The sequence below is a fragment of the Oryx dammah genome, unplaced genomic scaffold, assembly GCF_014754425.2.
Source record: "Oryx dammah isolate SB20612 unplaced genomic scaffold, SCBI_Odam_1.1 HiC_scaffold_5, whole genome shotgun sequence".
Classification (NCBI taxonomy): Eukaryota; Metazoa; Chordata; class Mammalia; order Artiodactyla; family Bovidae; genus Oryx; species Oryx dammah.
The window spans coordinates 74,727,291-74,749,569 of NW_024070189.1; the positions used below are offsets into that span (position 1 = coordinate 74,727,291).

At 41.0% G+C, this 22,279-nt stretch overlaps 1 pseudogene; it reads left to right on the forward strand.

The window, feature by feature from the left end:
- Positions 1-21,185: 21,185 nt before the first annotated feature.
- On the forward strand, positions 21,186-21,272 carry LOC120864947 (annotated as a pseudogene).
- Positions 21,273-22,279: the final 1,007 nt, after the last annotated feature.

Here is a 22,279-nt window from a genome sequence, read left to right on the forward strand (position 1 = left end):
AAAGATCCTTCTAAAGCAAAGTGCTGATGACTTCACTCCACTGCCTCAAAGTCTCCCATTTCCCTGCCAATCTTTACAATAATATCCAAATTCCCTTCTTTTGAAGTACAATGCACTTCATGACCTGCCCTCATCCCACTTTCCAGCAGTCCCCTGCCATTTCCCCCTTCCTCTCCAGGCTGTACTATCATGGTGAATTCCCTCTAGTCCCATAAGAACATTTTCATTCTCTTTTTTTTCTCCCTTGTCCTATCAATCCTGGTGCAAAGCCTTTTCCTCTGAATATGACCCAATATGCAGCTCTAAACCCTCATCCTCTTGCTCAGCAGAACTCTTTCAGGGCCGAATTTCAATGTCATGACCTCTTAGAAGCCATCTTTATCTAGTCTAACCTCAAAGACTAAGTGAGTTATCCAACCTTTGCATTTCCAAGGCACCCAATGCTTCATTATTATGCATTACATTATATACTTGTTATTGGTTCATCTGTATCAGCTATCACCCCTACTCTCCACATACGTAATATATGTTGGGCTGCTTGGAAGCAAGGCTATGCTATTCACCAATATAGGGGTATCCCTTAACCTAGCATAGTACTTAAAACTTAAGTACATACTCTAAATATCTATTGAATGAATGAATGACAGGAAAGTGAATCAGTATCAAAGTGAGTAAAGGACTTCTTTACAAATTTGGATCAAGAATAAATAAAGCATCCAATTCAACTTTCTCTCCTTTAAAGATAAGGGAATGGTGCCCACAGAACTTAAGTGATTTCCTGGTTGACAATCAGCACCCCAACCTGAATAGAAGCTAGTCTCCTTAATTCCCCACAAAAGCTCATGAACACAAAAAAAAAAAAAAAAAAAAATTCAAGAATTCACTCTAAAGGGTATAATTTCTTCTTTGGAGATTGAGATCCTTAAGACTCTAGCCTCAATTCAAACTAAAATTCCATAGTACAACTGCAGGTTAAAGGAAACCCCATCTTTAACCTGTTCTGTAGGGTGGCACAGTGGTAAAGAATCCACCTGCCAATGTAGGGGAAACACGTTTGATCCCTGGGTCAGGAAGATACCCTGGAGAAGGCAATGGCGTCCCACTCCAATGTTCTTGTCTGGAAAGTTCCATGGATAGAGGAGCCTGGCAGGCTACAGTCCACAGGGTGGACAAAAGTCAGACAGCACTAAACACACATCCTCATCCACGGGGCTTAGATATTATGTAGAGACCCACGCACACTGGTCTTATTCTGTGTTGAAATTCCAGGATGGGCATCGACAACCAGACTAACTATGCCATTGTAGTACCCTCAAAACCCCTTTATGGTTTAGCATAATAAAGCGCAACAAGACAAATCTAGGGTTGGCCTCTCTAAGTTCTATAGGTGATTTACTGAGTAATTTATGGTAAATTGATATATCATGATACTATAATCATCACATTTGCTTCCTATGGAGATTTATTTTAACAGTATATTATAATCCAAATTGCAGCATTTGGTAAAATTAAGTGACTGGATTTTATAAATATTCCATCTGGAAGCTAAATTCAACTTCCAGCTTCTTTTCATGCTGCAGACACGTGAGCAGAGGGAAGTTAGCTGGCTGCTGGTACTGAACCGAGGGGGAATAATCAGGAGTCCCTGATTGTTTAGCACTAGCTGGTTGAGGGTGTGGTCCCTCCAAGAAGGAGGGATGTTACATTACCCTTTCAGTTCAGTAGGAAGTCCAGAGTGACTGACCTTAATAAAGTTATCCAAAGTCCTACTGAACCTAGCTCCTGGCTTCTGGTATTGACAAAAATGAGAGTTAAAATTTTCATTTGAAAAAGTATAAGTTCCCCTGTTCAAATAATCTCTCTGAGTCTTTTCTAAGTTCTAAAAGTTCCACGCCTGATAGAAGCTGTCCTGGCTGCCGGGTGAGGGGCAGTCACACAGTTTATTCCTCTAGGCCTACTTCAAGGCCTGCAAAGGTTCTTGCCTCCCATCATCTAATTGCCCACAGTAACTCAAAAAACAGCTTGCCTCAGGAGACAGTGATGCTGGAAACCTTAGATGTGTCCTGCTTCTTAGCGTAGGAAGAAACAGAACAACTCTGCCTCCAAAAATATCCCATAAATGCCAGATGTTTGAATGGCTAATGTCATATTCAAGGAATACTCTATTTACAGAGAGAATCTGCAGCCAACTCATCAGTGACATATATGTTTTATGGTGAAAACAATAGAATTATTGCTGAGGGAAAAAATCATAAATAATCAAATAAGTTTTATATGGGGCTAAGAAAAATAATCAGTTGTTTTACTTCCTTCCCCTTTATCTAAAGTTACCATTTCACATTCTTTCATACAAGTGATTTTTAAACCAGAGAAATGGCATACTTTTAAAATCTGAAATAGGATTCAGTTGCAGATGATGCAATTTTCAATTAACCAAAGATACCCCCTACTAGTTCCTACTTAGTACTTCACTTGATCACATCTTTCTGCTGGGCTTGCTCTCAAAAAGACCCTGAGCCCACTCTCTAGCCCTTCCTGGTCTAGCTCTGCATGAGGCAGGTTTTCCACCCTGCCCTCCATCCACAGGCCCCAGTTGGGCAGAAGTCACATTAGTTCTGTGAACACAAAATTTTCTAGGGCAACCTTTATTATATCAAACAAATATATATGCTCTTTTTTTTAAGAAAACAAAATGAGTTACCTCCAGAGCACTGGTACATTCTCACTGAAAACACTGCAGATGTCAGCATTCCTTAGGAAAATTTTTTTCCTCACAACAGAAAACAGAAGTTTCTTTCATCCTGCCTTCCAACTCTGTTCTTATTTGTTTGATGTGAAAGAGGACTTTGAGAAATTATCAGCAAGGGACTTCTAAGAGTAGGTTTTTTTGTTTAGATGCTGGTCTCTTCTATGACAGGGACAGTGACCTGCTCATCTTTGTATACAAAGCCTGTGACACAATTCCAGGGTCATTATAGTTGCTCAATAAACCCTGTTGAATGTGGATTATACTTAATAAGAAACAAGAGAACACAATGTTTGGATAAGCAAGTTGCTGTTGACCCCACACTTCCATCCAAAAGGAGGAATCACTTTTACAATAGCTGGCTTTTGTGTGAATTCCAATAACAAGAAGTTGCCCACCCTCTTGCTCTGGAATATCCAACTGCTATATTGAACTGAAAGCAGCCTCCCTGAAATTTCCATTTGATTTGGTACAAATTAGGTTTGAAATACACACCTTAAAATCAACTTGGAGGCTCTGCTTGGATTTTGATTTTAGTAATGGAACACCAGCTTCTTTTGTGTATTCTAAGAAAATAGATATTGCAAAAGCAACTTTGGGAAGGGTAACAAAGTAATATGTTGATCTTCACATATCCCTCTGGACCCTGGGAGGAACCAAAACGAAACTAATGGAAACCTTCCATTGCTAATGCAAGAGAGTCACTTGTGTTGCAAAGGCCATGATGAAAGGACATTTCTCCACACACTGAGTATCAATGTGACTACAGTCTTACCAAAGTGTTTAAACATATTTGGCCATTTATTCATTCTCAAGTATCTCTTATATCCCTACTAAATGCCAGGCACTGTGATAGGCTGCTGCTGCTGCTGCTGCTAAGTTGCTTCAGTCATGTCTGACTCTGTGCGACTCCATAGACGACAGCCCACCAGGTTCCACCGTTCCTGGGATTCTCCAGGCAAGAACACTGGAGTGGGTTGTCATTTCCGTCTCCAATGCATGAAAATGAAAAGTGAAAGTGAGGTCGCTCAGTCGTGTCCGACTCTTCAGAACCCCATGGACTGTAGCCTACCAGGCTTTTCCGTCCATGGGATTTTCCAGGCAAGAGTACTGAAGTGGGATGCCATCGATTGGACACAAAGAAATTGAAGATACAATCAAGGCTCTCAATAAAGTCACATTCTAGTTTCAAAGAAATAAACCAGTAAACACCACACTCTGCAAGAAATGCTCTGCTATCTATAGACACAGAGTTCTAAAGAAATTTAACCAGAGACATATTTAAGTCAGTCCGCCAAGGTCGTGAAAGTCTTCCCCAAACTGGACATGCTTGACTTGATTCACCAGATGACAAAGTAAAATTGGGCCAGCCAAAGAAAAGGAAGGGTGTTTGAAGAACAAAAACTATCTGTCATAGTAGCATGGAGGATACTATAGAAACAAAAAAAATATTCAGGCTTACAAATGGCTTAATGTATTTGGAATATGGGTTGAAATAAGAGACTGACAGAGAGATAAAGTTAAATGCATATGCCAGGGCCTGATGATGAAAGAATTCATATGCCATGCTAAAAATTTACCTTTATCCTTTAGAATAGAAAGTCACTGAAAATGTTTGAGAAGGAAGTAGCAATACAATACTTGCCTTTTGGAATGATCACCCTCATGGCATTGGAGAAAGTGAATTAATGGAGACAAGAGGGATACAGAAGAAAGATTCGACTGGGATGATCTAGGATAGAATAAAGTGGGCAGCAGTGGGAACAGAGAGAAAGGGGCTGACTTAAAACACATTGAGGAAATGGAATTGATGGGACATAGCAGCCCTTTGTGATGTGAGTTGAGCAGAAGAGACGAGTCTAGGATGATTCCAAGGTTTCTAGCTCATGTGATGAGGTGGAAAGAGAGGCATTCACTAAGCTACTTTTCTCATCATTGTATGTGGACCACAAACATCAGAACCACTACAGGTATTTGCAAACAGTGTCGACTCTTCATACCATCCTACATTTAATGAGTCAGAACTTATATATAATGATGTTTGATACACACTGAACACAAGTTAAAAAACACAGAAAGAGGAGCAGAGAAGATAGTGAGGAAGATGATGAGCTTAGTTTAAAGCCTGTTGCTTTTGAGAAGCCAGTGGAGTATCTACATGGATGGGTTCCATGAGCAGTAGGCAATACGGGACCCCAGCTTGGGGAAAGAAAAGGTCTGAAGTTGTTTTCTATTTAGGAGTCAACAGCTTTTAAGTGACAGCTAAAGATATAGGTGGTTTTTAAACAAAATCATCCTGGGGCATATAGAAGGAAAGCAACTGGAAAAAGCCTGAAATTAACCTGGGAATATTGAGGTATAGGATATTTCAGGGGAAGGTAGCTCACAAGTAAACACAGCATGTAACAGCACAAAAAACTACTAGGTTCAGCCCCGATTCTACTGAACCAGCAGAGATAAAACCTGTGCAAGCATAGCTTTCCTGATTATTTGAATCCATTCTATCTAAAACCTGTGCAAGCATAGCTTTCCTGATTATTTGAATCCATTCTATCTCTAGAGAGGATAGGAGATTATGTCAGATGGCTACCATTTAAATCTGCAGTGAGAGGTTTCATAATGCCTTTATCGTGAAAGGCTCAGGTCATTTTCTGCCTACTTACTCCCTCAAAAAAAAAGACTTTGGTCACAGCAAGGGAATGCACAGTAGCCAGTTGTGTGGTTGTATGCAGACAAGCTTCATGGACACTTCTCAGATCCCAACTTAGCCCAGGAATGTGGGAAGGAATATAGGAAAGGCAGGGTAACAAAACTTTCTCATGAGTTGTCTGGACCGCAGACAGTTAGAGTTGTTACTGGGTTCCGGACCCCAAAAGACATAGTGCGTGAGCCCTCAGTCCTGTCCAACTCTTCGTGACTCCATGAACTATACCCTGCCAGGTTCCTCTGTTCATGGGGGTTTCCCAGGCAAGAATGCTGGAGTGGGTTGCCATTTCCTCCTCCAGGGGACCTTCCCAGCCCACATCACCTGCATTGGCAGGCAGATTCTTTACCACTGAGCCACTTGGTAAGTTCCAAAAGAAATAGACCAGCCTCCAAGTGACTTAAGAGCAAATGGCTGCAAGAAATTCTTCAAAGGCGATCATCAGGAGCTAGACCCTCAAACACATTCCAGGTTAACGTCACTTCAAGCTGGGCAATGCAGCCCCCTAAGGTACCTCAACAACAGGGACAGAGATGACTTAATCACTTTCCTATACCCCAAAAGCATTCAATTCAAATACGCCAAACATTTAAACTAACCCAATCTATGCAGACTTCAAACAGCAAACGTAGAACAGTGAAATTATCATCCAAAACATTTTCTTCTTATGATCAATAAAATTCATTATACTTGAAAATTCAGACAATTCCCACAATATAACACTTAACCGTAAGAGACCCATCCCAAAGTAATCATTTCAAAACACAATTTATTTAAAACTATCAGAACTGCTAATGACCTTCTAAGTCATCATTTATGGAAACACTTTCAAGATTTCTATTTGGGCAAACCATCAAGGAGCTTTTGCGATATTATCCTTGGAGAACAGGAGAAAGCTGATTGGCATAGCTCTGTAGATCATAGAAAGACAGTAGTTATAGCATGTCCAATAATTTAGCTTGTATTCATCAAAGGTTAGAAAGGTAGAAAGCTAAGCTGCACTGATTCTGACCCCAACATACACAATGGTTTAGCAAGTTGTTTACTCAAGTCTCTCAGCACTCTCTCTCCATGCCTCAGTCTTCTCATCTATAAAATAGGGATAATATTTTATTTATCTTGTATGAGTGTTGAGAGTGTTAAATAAGGTAATCAGTATAAACACATAGCAAGTACTCTTATGTGTTTGCTCTAATTTTTCATTATAAAAATGAAAAAGTAAAGCACCATTTCAATCTGCATATCAAGTGAGTTAAAAGAAATTAAGGAAAAAATTCTCAGCATGAATAAAGCATTTTCATTTTTTAAAAACAAGGCTCTTAAACACATGCTTCTAAAGTTCAAATGCAGCCTATTTGATAAAGCTAGTATACATTATCTCTTCAGCAATATTTGACTTTTAGCCTAAATAGATGCCACAGAATTCCACTGGGTTGGACAATTTCTTGTAGAGGAGAATAAGTACTTTAATTCCCTTAATTTCCGGCTTTAAAGCATTGAGAAAGGTTCTTAACTCTGACCCCATATCCTCGTTCATGGAAACATTTCACTACGTTGGAAGCACTTTCATTAAGATTAAAAATTAGATGATGTAGCAGTTTTGTTACTCCATTTCTCTTTCTCTTTCAGTAGAAACACCAAACTTGTCCCAAAGTTTATCATTTATGGAACATATGTCAAGAGCTAAGGCCTAGCAGTGGTGAACTACAATCTTCAGATATCAATAAAACCACTATTTTTCATCCTTATTATTCATTGCATTTAAATCACGATAGTTCAAGCATTGCCTCATCACATATCATCTCAGTGGGAGAGATAAATCTTATTAGACAGAGTTCATTAAATATTAAGTATAGAATTGAAGCTCAGCACTTATACCAATGATCACCAACACAAGGATAGGGATCATCCATATAATGGAAATAAGAGAAGCAGGTTGGGAAAGGGGAAGACTGAGACAAACTAAAGAGTCCATGCCCTTTCTAAAGTGAGCAGTGTAGGAGGGTTCCCTTCTCTCCACACCCTCTCCAGCATTTATTGCTTGCAGATTTTTGGATCGCAGACATTCTGACTGGTGTGAAGTGGTACCTCATTGTGGTTTTGATTTGCATTTCTCTAATAATGAGTGATGTTGAGCATCTTTTTGCAAATAGAAATGCCTTATGACCCAGCAATCCCACTGTTGGGCATACACACTGAGGAAACCAGAATTGAAAGAGACACATGTACCCCAATGTTCATTGCAGCACTGTTTATAATAGCCGGGACATGGAAACAACCTAGATGTCCATCAGTAGATGAATGGATAAGAAAGCTGTGGTACATATACACAATGGAGTATTACTCAGCCATTAAAAAGAATACGTTTGAATCAGTTCTGATGAGATGGATGAAACTGGAGCCGATTATACAGAGTGAAGTGAGCCAGAAAGAAAAACACCAATACAGTATACTAACACATATATATGGAATTTAGGAAGATGGCAATGATGACCCTGTATGCAGGACAGCAAAAAAGACACAGATGTGTATAGCGGACTTTTGGACTCAGAGGGAGAGGGAGAGGGTGTGATGATTTGGGAGAATGGCATTGAAACATGTATAATATCACGTAAGAATCGAAATGCCAGTCTATGTCTGATGCAGGATATGACACGCTTGGGGCTGACGCGCGGGAATGACCCAGAGAGATATTGTGGGGAGGGGGGTGGGAGGGGGGTTCATGTTTGGGAACGCATGTACACCTGTGGTGGATTCATGTCAATCTATGCCAAAACCAATACAGAATTGTAAAGTAAAAATTAAAAATAAATAAATAAATAAATTTAAACTTTAATAAAACTTTATTACACAAAAAAATAAAAAATAAAAATAAAGTGAGCAGTGGCAGCAACATGGTTTACTTCAGTTCTCCGTATATAAGAACATAAGCCCAGTGTTGCCAGCTTGGTTTTTCAAAAGCCTGAAGCCACATTTGTACGTAAAATATTCTGAATTCTAAATATTAGCATCAAGTTCTATGAAAAACAAATGAACAACAGAGGCCAAATAAAAATCCTTTGTGCCAAATTCAATCCATGGGCCATCAGATTGCAATTTCTGATTTATAAATCATTATGATCACCATATGGCCAACCCTGGCAGAATCTCAAGAGTGGCCACTAATGTGAACCCTTTCCTTCTTACTACCTATGACTAGCTTTGTTCTTCCCTCCATATCAACCAAGACTCACCAGATAATGTTAAACAGAACATGGAAAAGATGTTTCAAAGAAGTAAACTTGCCTGACTAATTATCTCCAGTCAATCTATTAAATTCTTTTAATTTACCCAAGATACCCTCAAATGCTTTCTTTGGCAAGTCCTGGGCCGTTGGTATTAAAAGGCCTGCCTGATGATGCAGGAGCAAAGAGGCAGGTCTATCTCAGTTCTGGAGGTCCCCTCCCCCATCAGGCCAGTTGACCTTGACAGGAAGGGTGGTGAAAAACGGCTGGCTCTCATGCCCACTGACATTTGGAAGCACAGGTGCAGCCCAGAGCCCTGGCAGGATTCAGCCAGGCGCTCCTGTGACAAACCCAAGCCTGAGGGGTGGACTCCCCTGACAGTCTAAGCAGGAGGCTGAATCTGTCACTGTCTGGCTGGAACGGCTGAAGCGGCTGTCTGGGACAAGTGCTGACACCAGACGCCTGAACAGGGGCTCAGTCAAGCAGGCATTTGTTACAGAAAACTCCCCTAACTCATATTTCACAGTGATCAGAGGCGGTGAGGCAGAGACCCAAAGAGGCTCATCACCGGGGTATTAGCCATGGTGGTTATCACACAGGGACAGCTGGGCTGAAGCCAGAGAAGCCCTCTTCGGCGACAACAAATGTTCAGTGCCCTGGGGTGGTACATCCTCCCCAACCCCCATCTCCCATCCACCAACGCATGGCACTCCAACACCCCCTTGAGGCTCTGAATGGAAAGAACACGAGGAGGATGCGCTGGGCAGGGGAGGAAGGCACAGACTTGGAGGTAAGGAGAGCCTGGAGACTGGGCCCTGCCTATGGTCATTCAGACCCAGGCCCTGGCCTCTTCTTTCCATAGCCTCTCCTGATTTAAAGCCATGAGAGTCCCTTGGGACTTATCCTTCTACAGAAAAGTGTTTTTTTTTTTTTTTTTCTTTCATCAATGCTGCTCTACAGGGCACTCCACAATGCTCATTTCAGAGCTCAGCTGGTCTGATGGAATTGAAAGACAAATGAAAGAGGCAGAGGAAATGTCATCAAATTTAGTTTTTGTCTCAGGAGTTTCACAAACAACTGTGTGTCCCCCCACCCCATTTTTCTAAATACATTGGCATGGCAATCAAGAGTGGTGATTATTTCCAAGCATCTCACCCATTAACTAGGATGCCCCACAACCCTGCTCCAAAGGCCATCCTGTATTGTTAGTGATTTTCCTCCTTTGGGAAACTTGAGAACCAAGTTTAAAATAATAAGAAAAGACAAAATCTTTCTCGATTAACCCTGACTCTTTTGAATTCAAAACCTAAATAGCTTTGACATGTCTAGAGATCCTCAGTTACACACTTACAAATTGGACAATAGAAATAATCACTAGAATACTCACAAATATCTTAGTATCATATTTAATTATTATGGTGACAGTAATAATATTAACAGTAACCACTTACCTTTACTGGACACTTAGCATGTAACAAGCCTTCTTCTAAGCATGTACATGGACAGTAATGAATTCTCACAATAACAAATGAGACAGGAATATTATTATCCCAATATTACAGGAGAGGACACTAGGGTCCAGTCTTAATTGTTCAAGTCACATAGCTTGAAAGAGGCAAAATCTGAATTACAAGTAAACAGTGCCTTTACACATAGTACTAAAAATTTTTATTGATTAGTGCTACTAAGGGATGATGGTGAAAGAACTCATTTTAGGATTAGAACACCTTGATTTAGTCTTAATACATAAGCAATACCTACCAGTTAAAGAGGAAAAAGATGACTACTCCAACAGAAAAGTGAAGCAAAAAAAATAGAAAATTTACATAAAATTTTGACACGTGACTGAAAAAAAAACACATATAAAATCTCACTAGTATTCAGATATTTGAAAATTACAGCAACATATGTTAGCTTTTGCCTATCAAATTGAAAAATATGTTAAAATTATAATATCCAGAGTAGGTAAGAGTGTACTATCAGCCACTAGGGGAAAAAGTGTTGATTTATATAACATTTCTGAGGGCCAGCCTGATAATATATGTCAAAATCTTGCAAGTGGTTTATATCTTCTCTGGTAGTTTTAAAACACCGCTGTAAATTCTTTGACACTCCCTTCATTGAGAGGTAGCAAATCTACATTCTCTCCTCTCTGAAATGGGGCGGGGTTGTGACTGCTTCTACCAGCAAAAATGACACCAAGTAACCTTCCAGGCTAGTTCATAAAGCCCATATATACCTGCCCTGTGCCACTGGCATATTCTCTGAGCCCTGAACCAATTAATAAAAGTACTAGACGAATATCACCAGGCTCGAGTGGCCACATGTAGGAACAACACTCAGCAGTCCTAGCGGAGCCCAGCCTCTGAGTCTCCCAGCTGAGATCCCAGACCTCACAGAGCAGAAAACTACCACCCCTGCTGTGTCCTCTCTGAATTTCTGACATTCGAGAGCATAACAAAATGGTGGTTACTTTATGCCGCTAAATTTAGGGTTGGTTTGTTACCCAGTAACAGATAACTGGAATAACCTCTTACACAGGAATGACTCCTCTCAAGTCTATTCTAAGGAAAGAGAGACATGCAAAAGAATCACACACAAAGATGTTTGTGGCATCATTGTTTAAAATAAGGTAAAATGGGAAACATATATTTAAATAATAAGGGCTTTCTTCATCCACTGATGAAATGTGGCTATTTAAAATCAAGTTTTGGGGACTTCCCTGGTGGTCCAGCAGCTAAGACTCTGCACTCCCAATGCAGGGGCCTTGGGTTTGATCCCTGGTCAGGGAACTAGATCCTACAGGCCCAAAGTAAGTGTTCACAGGCTGCAACTAAAGATCTCATATGCCACAACTAAAAAGACCCAGTGCAGCCAAATAAATATTTTTAAAAAATAATAATAAAGCACAGCAATGCAGATAATTTAAATGAGCCCTTTAAGAAAAAGAAATCAAGTTTTATAAAACTATTATATGGGAAAAAACCCTTCATAACATATCTAAGAGGAGTTTTTAAATAATATAGAATGCAGAAGTTCACTTTTGGGGGATAAAGTAAACATTATGCAATAAAACTGGATGAAAATATTCCAAAATTTAAATAATGGTTATTACTGAGTTGTCATATTATGAGTGATTTTTATTCCCTTCTTGATGATTTTCTGCATTTCTAAAATGCATGAAAGTAGTAGACAGTGTGCTAATAATACATGATATGACCTCATTAAATCTATGTAACTTTTAAGAAATCTTTTATGGAAGACTTAAGTTCAAATTCCAGCAATATCTATCTTATCTATCAAACTAAGATAGTAACATCTACCTCAAAGGATTATTATGAGGTTAAATGATATAATAACTAAGTTCCTGCACCATGAACCCGGTAGGCATTCAGTCAATGGCTTTTTAAATTCAATAATAAGCACTTTGGCCAAATCTTCAAACACAAATCAGAATGAGCATTTGAAATAAATTCTAGAGCTCCCAAAAGAATAAAGAACATTAAGGTTTGACCTTGTGTTTCACCACTCATCTAAAATAAGTGGGATTTGGCCAAATTGCAAACCACTGTGGCAAACTACAGGGTCTCTCACTGCCACGTTTTGACCTTTTCTTTTCTCCCCGACCCCCTCCCCCCAGAAACATCAGTAGTTTAATGGATGGAGGAGCTTACATGTCTGTAGCAGGGTCCTGGAATGACACTCCACGGTGTGCAGCAGACAGTGGGCAGGACTTGGTGGCTGTCTTCTCATCAGGGGAAGGGGAGATTACCAGTTACAAGAGAATTGACGTCAGGTTTTGCCTCATTAGTTACCAGGGAAACCACCAGAGGGGCATGCCCTTTATGCCCTTGTTGATTAAAACAATCATAAGCTGGGGCCTGGGGCAAGTACTTAGGAAGGTCAGTCAAATGCAAACGGTATAAGTGAAACAGGCATTTGAAGGGCAGAAGATGTACAGACAGCAAGAGAACAACCATCTTGAGTGGCATGACCATACACTCTACCCCAGTGTACCGTGCATGACCCTTAAAATCTTGGTCCTCCTCTCTTCTTCAGTTCTCTGGGATCAGGTGTGTAGAGGGGGACTGCAACCAGATCAAGAGTGAGATACACCTGATCACACCTGCTCACAATGTAATCAATAAAGAAATCTGGTGACAAGAATTTTGACTGTTTATAATCTTAACCCTTGAAAATCCTAATATCTGGCAAAAACCAAGAAGCAAGTTACTGTGATTTCCTGATTGGAAAAATTAATACTTCAATCTTCAGCCAAAGGAAGGTAAAGCCAAAGGAAGGAAGACTCATTCAGCAATTAATGTTTCAATATTTTATCCTATTTAAAATGACCCATGAATTCTCTTCTTTCAACTTTAGTTTCAAATTATCAAAATCCAAAGAGACTATTTTAGATAGACGTTTCCCCAAGCAATTATTTCTAAAGAGTTTACCTAAAATCTCTTTTATCTCCTTTATTCTTAGAGATCACAGAAGATTAAAGTTTCAGAGAGGTCAGGTAGATCATTTACATCTCAAAGGCATAATAGAAGTACCAATCCTTTCTAGAAACCCAGCTTAACCAATTATAAGAACTCACTTTGATACAATACCAGAGCTATCGTCCTCTAGATCTCTTGGCAGCTCCCATTAAACCAGGACAGCCCCCACAAGGCCCCATGTAACAGTAGACAGCCACCTACTCCAGAATTCCCTTCTCCCTCACAACATCTTTCAGAGTCATCCCTGGAAGTTTTGGGCCCCACGTGTCAGATGTCGGCCAGCCAGGAATTATACCTGCAACTCTCAGGCCTTACATGCTAGTGGACAGTACCTGCAACTTTTCATTCCAGTCCTATATTTCTTGACATCTCAACTCTCACGGGAGTTTCCTTGGTCTCCTGGCTGGTTCTGCCAATTGTTAGGTTGCACCATACTGCTCTTTGACGCCTATACTTACCCAGCTTCAAGACCAAAGAAAGAGCTAGGAGTCAGCCACAGAGAAATCAGTGGTCTAATGGATGGGGAAACTTACACATATGGAGCAAGGTCCTGGAATGACACCCCAGCACGTGCAGCAGAAGGCAGGCAGGACTTGGCTGTCTTCTCTTCAGGAGGAAGGAGAAATTCTCATCCTGACCTTATTTATTACTACTGGTAATAAATAGTAATAAATTTACTGTTAATAAATAGATGGACAAGCACCAAGTTCTTCTGCTATGCCTAGTAGATGATAAACAAATAGTTGAGGTAAAATGGAGAGGCTGGGCAGCAGTTGACTTTCCTCTCTGATGTGAGAGCCCTTTTCATCATTAACTGTATCTGTTCCCACTAGGAGTGTGAAGAACATCTTAGACTGAAAGCCTTCCAGTGATCTATAAAGAACCACCCCTTTTACCTCCCTGGTTCATATTCTCCTCTTCATCCCCAGGCCACATTGCTGTGACTTTGTTAAATTAACATGTATTAAGCAGAGCCCTAGAATGTCAAATGATGAGCCATAGTTCAACTAAAGATCACAAAGAAACTAGAATAGAGAAGTGTATCACTCAAAGGTTCTGGAGAAGGTACACAACACATACCTGGAGGTGCCCATGGGGAAGTCAAGACAGGGTACAGGCAGAGAGCACGTGGCTTTTTTAGGGACCGTGGATGGACTGCTTTGGGATTCCCAGACTAAGGTCAGATGGCTCAATTCAAAGCAAAAACAGCAGGGTTTCAGTAAGCTTCTAAGAGCACACAAAAGGAAGGAAGGCCCTGGGAAGACTACTGCTCACAAAGACTGCTGGAGAAGTTATATCAGGAGTTTACATTTGTTTGTGATTGCATGCGCTGTTCTCTACAAACTGTCATCTAGGGCATGCAACTTTGGGATGGGCTAGTGTCAGGTCACAGGGAAGGCGATGGCACCCGACTCCAGTACTCTTGCCTGGAAAATCCCATGGACGGCAGAGTCTGGTAGGCTGCAGTCCATGGGGTCACTAAGAGTCGGACACGACTGAGCGACCTCCCTTTCACTTGTCACTTTTACGCATTGGAGAAGGAAATGGCAGCCCACTCCAGTGTTCTTGCCTGGAGAATCCCAGGGACGGGGGAGCCTGGTGGGCTGCCGTCTATGGGGTCGCACAGAGTCGGACACGACTGACGCAACTTAGCAGCAGCAACAGTGTCAGGTCAAGGCCCTGCAGGCCACTTGGCACCAAATCAGGCCAAGACAGCAACATCATGGAGTAGTTTAGCTGACTTCTTGGCACATATGCACATTCTTGATCATAAACAATAAATAACATAAATGAATAAACAATAAAAATAAATAGCAACAGGAGCTAAATTCTGTTGAGACCCCCTCTGTGACAGCACTGTTCTCAGTACTTTGCTTGCATTAGCTCGCTTAATCCTCACCATAATGCTATGATGCTATTAGTAGCCCTGCTCCTCCTGTGAGGAATCAGAGACACGGAGGAGGGAAGTAAGCTACTGAGCCAGAGAGCAAGAGAGCATGTCTTCCCCTAGAAAGAAAGAATGGAATGCTTATGCCCATTTTCTCCTTCAAAGACTCCAATGAGGGTGGCTGTAGAAGAAGAAAAGAGAAGAGACGCTGTAGAAATGTATCCCTCCACCCACTATGACTTGGGTGAACGAGAACCTGAAAAGTTATGAGGAGAAAGCTTTGGTAGGACTGAGGACAGCTGATAGACTTCATCATTAGGTTGAGTACTTAGTTATCATAAATTATTCACATTCCTGTTTCTCATCTGTAAAATGTATATATGTTGCATTTAACATCAACAATTAAAAATTTTCAGTTTTCATTTTCTGTTGCAAACCCAGAGGAATTAAGTATCACATAAACAGAGTATTCAGCTCCAATTCTTATTGTGTAATATAATCCTAACCTAGCCTGTAAGCTTTATAAAAATACAGATTCTTTTACTTCATTGTATTCCCTACAATACTATGTATACAGTGATTTATCTACAAAGCTTTCCCATCAATGAACTTCTGACAAAAGAAACTGTAAGGAAAACATCTCATTGGCTATTCAACTTACAACTCAAGAAGGAAGAAAATACACGCAGCCTGGCTTACTAATTATTCATTCATATGTCAATTTGAGGCATAGGAAAAGATTTTCCCATAGACGGTGTATAATATATGTCTTTGAATACAAAAATAACTAGAGTTCAGATTCATCTAAGTTTCAAATGAAAGCACTAACATCTTACCCCACAAATAAGACATTAGCATTGCACGTCTGGACCTGGGGTGGCACATGAAATATAAAGCATGGAGAATGGGGGAATGGGGATGAAACATGGGCACCATGAGTCTGGAGACTGAGAGAGCAGTTCAGGGCAGGTACTACTTAGTCAGCTCTCCTGCCCCAGCTAGATGCTCTAGCCCATCGCTAGAGACAAGTGGCAAGCCAGAGGGGCTGTAGGTGGGTGTGATCTTGGTGAGGCAGCAGTGAGCAGTGGCATGAAGTGAGATTTTAATTCCCCTTCCTGGAATTGAACCTGGGTAGCCTGGATGAGAACCAGGAATCCTAGTCACCAGACCAGCAAGAGTGAAAGGCCAGAAGGTATTTTTCCCTGGATCTTTGTCCCCAGTGAAAAATGTATTTGTTATGGAGGCAAAAACTGTAAATGCAGGTACAAGGTTTGCCATTAGAACTAGCTCAACAATAAGTGGGAGATCACACAGACAAATGGTTTGTTTAGTTAAGACAGAAGCAACGCAGAGATGCATACCTGGAGAGAAAAGGTGTAGGTGTCCCTGCTAGTGAGGAGGAGTGCAGTAAAGAGGCAGTTAAGTAATTTATATAGGTAAACTCTTTCCAGTCTTTTCTTACCTTTAGCCAATTATCTGGTTTCTTTTGCCACACCTGACCTACCCTGGGACCCTCCCCTAGGTACGCATGTACCCCTCAGCCAAAATAGATCTTGAATCGAGGGCTTCTGGGAGGAGCAAGACTCATTATGGCCTGGCATTATCCCCTGACTTTTTGACCCCCAAGGACCCTTTCCGCGTATACGTAGTGTCTTCCTTGTCCCAAAACATGGGGAGGGGGAGTGGAGATTCTTTAATCCTTTACTCAGACAGGGTTTTGCCCCTCTTTATCCTTGCCATGACAATTATCTCAAATTGTTTAAAAGAGAGAAACACTACCCATTTATTCTGTTTCTGTTGTTACTTCCATTTCAGAGGGCAAACAGGAGGCTGGAGCCCACCTATCTCCTATCTCAGGAAATGCAAACAGGAGGCCTGTTGTAAATGTCTAACCTGGAACCCATCTATCTCCTGCCTCTGGATAGAGTTCTGTAGCAGGAAAGGAGAGGGAAAGAAAAGGGACCAGGGAAGCACTGTTGTCCAGTAGGAAGTAAGGCAAATCCAGCCACCTATGGCCAGGGAGGGCTTTCTCGTGTTACCACCTGGCAGACCCTGGGCTCATTGTTTAATCTCTGCCTGGTACACAGCAATAATCAAGTATTCACTCCATGATGAATACAGTCTTAAGCACTTTACAGGTATTACCTCATTTAATTCTTAAATATTCTTAGGAAAGAGAGGTCCAGAGAAGCTAAGTATCCTGGACAATGATGCCATCCAGGTCACCCCTCCTGAAGGCCTGTTGCCCCAGCTGCTGGCAGAGAGCTGTCCACTCCCAGCCCCTCAAGGATGCCTCACCAACTACTCAAGTCAATCCCCCTCAGGGTGACCCACCTCTAATGACTGACCCCTGCGAGTGTATCTCTGCCCCGCTTAAGGCTCCAGAGCTTCACTTCGTGGCTGCCCACCTTGTCCCTCTGCCCTGTCCTGCTCCTATTGCCTTCTTCTTTCATATGTTAGGCCAATAACACACCAGAATAAAAAACTTGTACACTAAACTCAGGCTTCACTGGTGGCTCAGCAGTAAAGAATCCACCTGCAATGCACGAGACACAAGAGATGAGGGTTCGATCCCTGGGTTGGGAGGATCCCCTGGAGAAGGGAATGGCAACTCACTCCAGTATTCTTGCCTGGAGAATTCCATGGACAGAGGAGCCTGGTGGGCTACAGCCCATGGGGTCACAAAGAGTTGGACACGACTGAAGTGACTTGGCATGAACACACACATACTAAACTCATCTCAGAGTCTATGTCTGAGAAAATCCACACTGGCACACTAAGTAACTTGCTCAGGACCCAAGGATCCCCAGTGGGGACCCCAATCCAAGCAGAAGGGTTCCAGAGCCTGAGCTTCTAACTGCCCTGTTCCACTGCCTTACACCCAGAGCCTTCATTACCCAAGACTCCTACCACAGTCTACACAAACTCTGACTTTTCATTAGGTAGACAGTTCAGGTAAAGATTTTGTCTTCCAACTGCCACACAGAATTTTAGCTGTATAAGGGAGAGGCATGCAGCCTTCTGTCTCTGGGAATAGATCTTATATTAACAGAATCTATCCTAATTTCATCTCTCCCCCTTTTTCAAAGTATTCTCAGTGGCATGCCAAGTCAGTAAGAATGTAAGATTTCCTGAACCTCAGAACTGAAGATTAGAAGGACAGAAAATAAAGTCCACAGAGCAAGCTTCCTCTTTGGATATCCTAGCTTAAAACTGACCATTTTAAAATATGGTGAGAGATTGTCCACCCAGTCTAAGAAGCTAATTTTCTAAAAGATCACTTTCCATGATGGACAGGGTAAGATATTTTTCAAGTTAGTATTTTCTTCCACTCTGTTGATATCCTCAGTTTAACTTCCAATTTCCATAATATAGAAGGCCAAAATAGCCTGATGTTGATGTAAACAACGGTCAGTTCCCCAATACACCTTGTTTTGATTTTGCTTTCTTTCTGCTTTTGCTGTGGGGTTCATAGATGTCTCTTCTACAGTCACATATTTCATTTACACACATGTCACACTGTCTACACTTAACCTAATTAGCAAGCCAGGGCACCTAATCCTCAGGCATTTTTCCACTCCTCCAGACCCCCTCACTCCAATAGTCTCAGTTGTCAATGCAAAGTCATTTCCAAAAACCATGACAGGATAAATGGAAACTGGTCTTCACTGCAGAGAAAACAGTCCCATCCTCCCTATTTTCTGGGACCTGACTTTCTTTAGGGGTTTTTAAATCTCATTAAAGACTACAACAAGTTCCACAGCTGCTGAGGAGCCTCAGGATAATTCAAGCTGATGCCTTTCATTGCACTTCCTGGAGTGTTGGTAACCAGGATGGGGCAGCCACTACTGTGAACCCCATCTTAGATCTGTGCTGTTCAGCGAAGTCATGGTGTTCGCTCATTATGCAGTGCATTTCCACCTTGCCTCCAATTGTTCTGGTCATGTCAGAGATAGAGCTTTGATGCCTACATTGCATTGAAGAAAAGAGGGGAAAGTAACAGAAAGAAGGGAGTAGGATTAGCAGCTCAAAATTTTAAAAATTTTGATCTCATTGAAATGAAAACATACTTTATCTACCTTCTTCAGATGTTACTGATTGCCTTAATTCCAGACATAACTAAGTCAGTAGGTGCCTTTTTTTTTTTTTCCCAAGCTGGTGATGTTTTTCTACAGGGAGCCTGCAAAGGAAAACTGTCTCTCTCGTAGTGCTCCTAGGCAAAGCATTGAAGTATAATCCCAACAAAATCAAAGTGACAGCTAGAAGGCACCCCTAATTGCCAGCCCACTGAGTTCTTTCAGGACTTGAATACAATTGTCAATTATCAAGGTCTCTTTGTAGACTAGACAAGTAACAATGAATGTAAGGTCTAAATCAAACTTGCCAAAAAGACATCGCTACATTTTCACATCTGATGGCAATATCCAACAGCAAACCCAAGATCAAATGTAAACTAAGATATTAGGAAAAGGCATCAAAGCAACTATAAAATAAATTATTAAAATCTGTTAGTAACTGTGTTTAATGCAAAGTCACATGGTCACAGTTAACATATTTTCCACACCAAAAATGAACACATATCTAGTACATGGTCTGACCATAAAAATTACTTCAATAACTCTCTAGTGAGTGACCCCTGCAGGCTACGCACTCACTTTTCTCAGCACTGCAGGTGAAGTTGTGAACAAAACAGGCACGGTCCCTGCCCTCATGGAAGTTACATTCTAATAACAGTTATACATAAAATTTAATATTCCTTAATCACATATCTTTCATCCCCTTCACATATAAATCATAAGAAAATAATGGGAAAGGGTTGTAAATTGGACCAAGAAGTATTCAGGAACTAAGTCGCTGGGGGACACTGAAGGGACTCACTCTCTTTACTGTCATCTCACTTCACAGATTAAATGACAGAACTTTGTGTCCATCCAGTCCAGTCCCCTTCAATGCCAAATCACATTCAAATCATTCTAGACTAAAGAGAATCTGTGCCACTTTTAAATGTCTTACATGGCATTTGAAGGAGATTGGTTCTACTGGACAAGAAAAAGGAGAAATGGAGCTGTCGCTTCCTCTCTAGGCTTTTAAGACCACAGTTGTTTCTATCAGGGGAAATGAGAAAAGAATCACATGACTTACAAGCCCCTGGAGGGAGATCTTACTGGATAAAGAATCATTGTTACTATTTAATACACAGTATTCAGATAGCTGAAAGGAAGCAGTAAGCAGGTGTCCATGCTCTTGCTCCCTTGACACTTAGTTCTGTTTGTCCAAATTCTCCTTTTAATGTTTCTTGCTTTCCTGTTGGCTGTTGTAGCATGCACTCAAAGTAGAAGTAGGGTTAGTAAGTTGGAAATACTGTCTCACTTACATGGCTTTTTATTGGAGAAAATGGGAATGAAAGAACTGATTTTCTTCTCCCTCTCTGTATATACATTCCCTAAGCACCTTCACTCATTCTTCTGATTCTATCCATCATTAATGTCTAACTCCAAATCTATGCATCTAAGTAAATTTAGTAGATGCCATACTAGTATTTAAAACTCAACAGAGCCAGCACTGGGATCATGGCTTCCCCCAGGCTCTACATACTGATTCTCTTCACATATCCTATGTCTCAATGAAGGGCACCACCATCATGTCCAAAGTCACCCACCACTCAAGAAAAAGTATAACAGGAACATGCAACAGTCACCTACAACAACAGTTGAGAACCAGGAAAAGATACTGCTGAAAGAATTTTTTAAAGACAGAAACAAAGGAAAAACATCCATGTTGATGGATTGGAAGACATAATATGGTTAAGATGTCCAATTTCTATCAGTGGTGGTGCCATAAAAAATTTGAGAAAGAGAATGAATAAGAGGCCACATTATTAGAAAATAACTTTGAAAAAATACTAAGAGATGTGAACAGACAGGGGAAAACAGGCAGGAATGAAAAATGGATGCTGGACTTGACATGTGGACCTCTCCAGCCCTTCCTTCCTATTGTCAGAGTTTAGAGAGGGTTGAAATATGGGAAGAGATTAAGGGAATTGATCTCTACATCCACTTCCTTGCCCCATCCCTATTTAAATCCATCTTCTTTAGCCATGTCATTTTTCTTTTTCACTTAAAATGTCTTTCACCTGACATAAATCTGGGCTCACGGTGACAAGGGGTACAAAACTTGCAGCCTTCCTATAAACAAACACTCAACACATCCCCTGCACTTCCATGTGGCTGCTGGGCAGGCGCAATGGAATGGGGCTGAATATTGGAAGAAAAGCTACAGTATTTAGTGGGGAAGCTTGCCACCTACAGCCTGTCTGGTCCATGCATGGGTGGACCATGAGAGACCTTATAAAGGCTTTGAACGGAGAAAGAAAAATAGATTCCAAGTATATGCCATTCTGAAAAAAAGGCAAAACTATGGAAACAATGCTAAGATCATTGGTTGCCAGGAGATTTGGGGGAGATGAAAAAAGACTGCAGTTTTTATAAGCAGCGAATATACTTTGAAAGACATTACAATGATGGATATATGTTATCAAACCTTTGTCCAAACCCATAGAATGTGCAACACTACTTATTTCATTAAAGTTAATCCTAAAATGAACTGGGGGGAAAAAAGTCTTTGATTTTTGTTATCATCCCCACTCTGCCCAACAGAAACCATAGTAATCAATTCTCTGTTCCAAGTTATTTATAAATATGTTGAAAAATTCTGTCTTCAGATTTGATGTGTTCAGTGTACACTTCCTTTCTCTCCACTTTCTAAGCTGAAAACAATACCCTATCAGTTATCACCCAATGAGCTGTAAAACATTCAAGGTTGCACTTTCTCCACAAAGTGAAGAGAAGGCCATAGAATGTCTTAAAAGAAAATGTACACTTCAGAAAAATGTGGAATGTGGGGAAGGATGGGGAATAAACTCCCCCCAACCCAAGAAGGAGAGACTCATAAGACTACACTGTGTTTCCAGTAGACAAATTAGCAGGACCTGTGCGAGTGATTTTTGCATAAACAACAAAGACCTCTCCAAGTATTTCCTTCAGTCCATTGAGCAGTAAGCCCCAAAGCAGCCCTGACTGGGAGGAAGAAGCCAGAGGCTATCAGCCAAGGGACACTTGAGTCTTTGCTTTTATGTCATTTATTTCTTTTAAGTGACCTCTGCCACTTTGGCTTTATGTGTGGGAACTCATCCTTTACAAGCAACTACAATTGTGA